Source organism: Schistocerca serialis, chromosome 3 (genome assembly GCF_023864345.2).
Source record: "Schistocerca serialis cubense isolate TAMUIC-IGC-003099 chromosome 3, iqSchSeri2.2, whole genome shotgun sequence".
NCBI lineage: Eukaryota > Metazoa > Arthropoda > Insecta > Orthoptera > Acrididae > Schistocerca > Schistocerca serialis.
Genome location: NC_064640.1, coordinates 387,638,265 through 387,642,382, shown reverse-complemented (window position 1 = coordinate 387,642,382; position 4,118 = coordinate 387,638,265). Strand labels below are relative to the sequence as shown.

Genomic DNA, 4,118 nt, shown 5'->3' with positions numbered 1-4,118 from the left:
AATTATACAAGCTTCTAAGGCTTTGCATTTGTCCTCTAGTCATTCCTGCTTAGCCATTTTGTACTTATTGTCAGTTTCATGTTTTAGACGTCTGTATCCCATTTCACATGCTTCATTTGCTTCATTTATATGTTTTCTCTTTTAATTAAGTTTAATTTATGTAATTTATTTAATTAAATTTAATACCTCCTAACTGTTACAAGAATATCTACTTGGCCTTGGCTTTTTATATATTTGATACTGTGCTGCCTTCACCATTTCATCTCTCAAAGCTTTCCATGGTCTTCTGTTGTCATCCTTTCCCCTGTTTCTGTCAATCGTTGCCTAACGCTCCCTCTGATACTCAAAATAACCTCAGGTTCTTTGAATTTATTCAGGTCCCATCTCGTTTTCGTAATTTCTTTAATTTTGATCTGCAGTTCATAATCAATAAATTATGTCTGTAATAAACATATGCCCTTGGAAATGTCTTACAGTACTTTCTGAATCTTTGTCTTACTATTATATAATCAGTCTGAAAGTTTCCGGTGTCTCCAGGTCTCTTTCACGTAAATAACTTCTTATACGATTCTTAAACCAAGTTTTCGCTAATTTTTAATTATGCTTTTTGCATTCTTTTCCCACTGTCCATTTTCTCCCGATATATTTTGTTCTCTTGCTTTTACAGTCACCCGTCACAATTAAAATTTTGTGTCCCTAAACTATCTCAACATTTTTCTTCGTGTCATCGTACGTTCTTTGAACCTCCACATCATATGTAGAACTACCTTACATAAACAGCTTGTACTACTGTAGTTTGTGTTGGCTTCGTGTCTGTCCTGGGTAGGATAATGCGTTCACTATAGTGTTCATGGCCAACGCCTTATTGCAGTGGTAACACCGGTTCCCGTTAGATCACCGAAGTTAAGCGCTGTCGGGCCTGGTAAATATTTGAATGGGTGACCGTCCGGGTCTACCGACCGCTGTTGGCAGTCGGGGTGCACTGAGTCCTTGTGAGGTCAATTGAGAAGCTACTTATCTGCGAAGTAGAGGCTGTGGTTTATATACTTTTTAAATTATGTAACCCACCTCCCACTATATCTAACTTCAGCCTATCCATCTCACTTTTTAAACTCTCGAACCCACATGCCCGATTAAGGGATCTAACATTCCACACTCCGATCCGTACATAGTCAGTTTTGTTCTTTGTGACGACAACATCATCCTCAGTAGTCCCCTCCCGGAGACCCGAACACTGAACTATTTTACCTCGGAAGTATTTTACCCAGGAGGATGCCATCATAATTTAAACATAATCATTTATCCATACGCTAGAGCCGCGTGACCTTGGAAAAAAACCGCTGTAATTACCTCTTGCTTTCAGCCGTTCGCAGTACCAGCACTGCTTTCTTGGCTAATGTTACAAAGCCAAAACACCCATGCACCCAGACTGCTACGAACGCTCAGGTTTTTTCGGCGCGAGTGATCAATGGTGGGCTTCCGGGTATACAGCCGTATTATTGGAACTTCCTGGCAGATTAAAACTGTGTGCCGGGCCGAGACTCGAACTCGGAACCTTTGCCTTTCTCGGGCAAGTGCTCTACCAACTGAGCTACCCAAGCACGACTCACGCCCCGTCCTCACAGCTTTACTTCTGCCAGTACCTCGTCTCCAACCTTCCAAACTTTACAGAAGCTCTCCTGCGAACCTTGCAGAACTAGCACTGCTGAAAGAAAGGATATTGCGGAGACATGGCTTAGCCACAGCCTGGGGGATGTTTCCAGAATGAGATTTTCACTCTGCAGCGGAGTGTGCGCTGATATGAAACTTCCTGGCAGATTAAAACTGCTTGCCGGGCCGAGACTCGAACTCGGAATCTTTGCCTTTCGCGGGCAAGTGCTCTGCCACGGGGCGTGAGTCGTGCTTGGGTAGCTCAGTTGCTAGGTTCAAGTCTCGGCCCGGCACACAGTTTTAATCTGCCAGGAAGTTTCATATCAGTGCACACTCCGCTACAGAGTGAAAATCTCATTCTGGAGCCGTATTATTGTTTCCATTTTATGCAAGCACAGACGAAGATGTGAATACATAGGGCAGATCGCCGGTAATGTGGAAAGCTATGGTTGCTCTGAAATGAAGAGGACAGACGCCATCTTAAGTGGTGATATCCGAAACAACAAGCAAGAGGTGTGGCGGCGCTACGCTTCTTACCATGAGACTTTGTGCCAGTGTGTTGTTACGGTGTTCGTACCGTCAATAGGAGCTGCTAAATTCGGAAGGTCACTTGATGCTATTTCAGATGTAATGCATCAGGTTTCATCTTACGCTTCATTTCACTCTATACCCGTCTGTCAGAAAATATATACAACTATATATAGCAGAAACACGGTAGTGGTACGCACTTGACTCCTCGTAATATCTCGAAGGAAGGCAACACAAACCATCAGTGTTGTGACCTTGCCAACGACAGCATTGTATGATTCCTGCATGGTTCTCATTTACTTTTATGGGCTTGACTTTTACCCACTTAGTGAGTGTTTTTGACTAAATATTACCGTTAGTGAACGGTCAGAAAAGTGGGAAGTCAGAAATGAGGAACATTTTATAGGCGGTGTGAACGAAACTTATTACTCATCGCGGTATCAGGTAATAATCTTTGTAAAATAATTGCGTCTTGATTCACGTAAAATCTGTGTCTGCGATTAATTTGGAATTGCTTATTTTTTAGACCTACTGCATGTCTCACGGAGTTTTTCCTGTTGGACATTTCGAATTATGATTTGAAGTTCGTGAAATCTTTACGTGCCAACAACAGTATTACGTCTAAGATTTGGCCACTTTCTGGTAAACAAACAGTAGCGCGAGGTGTACAGCAGACGAGTATGTGTGCCACTAGAGAGCTGGCGTGAGTTAGCCGTCACGAGAAGTGGCACGTGGAAGACGATAATTATACGCCTCGGGTCCCAGCACGCCCCCACTTCATTCTGGGTTGAGAACCGTGAAATGTTGCTCTGCTTCGCAGTTCAGCTTAATTCTAGGGACTGGAGATCTGACACATATTGTTTTCACTACCCTTTAGAGGACCAAGGAATATGGTGGAAGACATTTTATTGTACAATATAGTGAGAACTATAATTGCTGCCTGATATTGAGGCCAAAATTTCAGCTTTTCAAAATTTATTTAGTGCTTGTTTTGTGTACCTTACCATCTTAATCGTTGATGATTTTTAATGCAATACTATTTCCAGACGTAAGTCATTACTGCATTGGTGGTGGTAAGTTCCTATGGGACCAAATTGCTGACGTAATCGGTCCCTAGGCTTACACATTACTTAATCTTACTTACACTAACTTACGCTAAGGACAACACACACATCCATGCTCGAGGAAGGACACCAAACTCCGACGCGGGAAGCCACGCGAAATACTAAAGGCTGGCATGGGTACTATTCTTTCTCTTTTTTTTTAAGTCATAGCTTTATTCTACCACCAGTTGCCGATTGCCAATGGAACTAGCAGTTGGTCTCTTGGCTATGTAATCCACATTAGCTAGGACTTCTTTCTTAGACCGCCAAATAACGCAAAGTGAGAGTTGGCCGGCTTTTTTGTGCCCCGAGTGTTCCACTGGCGCATCACCGCTCCTTGGGGAAAAATGTTACCGGTTAGTTATTCACTGCCATTTTTTTTAATTAGCAATGTGATACACAACACAAGTCCCTAACACAGCTTTTCCGTATTTTTAATTGAGAACCTACAGGACGAAAACCACAACATTAACAGAGGGTTAGTATTTTCAGTCTTTCAAAGTAAAGAGCGAAGCGGTCATTGCCACGGAAGTGAGATGATAGTGACACTCAGAAACCAGTTTTCTACAGAGTGTCCATCTTTGGAACATCACAGATTCTGCGTGTTTGTGGAGGTATGTGGCATTAGATGTCTACGCACAGTTCATGTAATTCTCATAATTAACGGGCCGCTGATTTGCGTACGCGGTGATGGCGCCCGATTGCGACCCAGATGATTTCCATACGGTTTACATCAGACGAATTTGGTCGCCGATACAAAAACGTGAGTTCACTACAATGCTCCACAAACCACTTTTGCGCGGTTCTGGTTCCGAGACACGGACGATTGTACTGCTG

At 42.9% G+C, this 4,118-nt stretch overlaps 1 non-coding gene across 1 annotated transcript; it reads right to left on the bottom strand.

Moving 5' to 3' along the window:
• Positions 1-1,527: 1,527 nt before the first annotated feature.
• On the bottom strand, positions 1,528-1,602 carry Trnas-aga (transfer RNA serine (anticodon AGA)). The gene has a single exon. It is a non-coding gene; the product is annotated as a tRNA-Ser (tRNA).
• Positions 1,603-4,118: the final 2,516 nt, after the last annotated feature.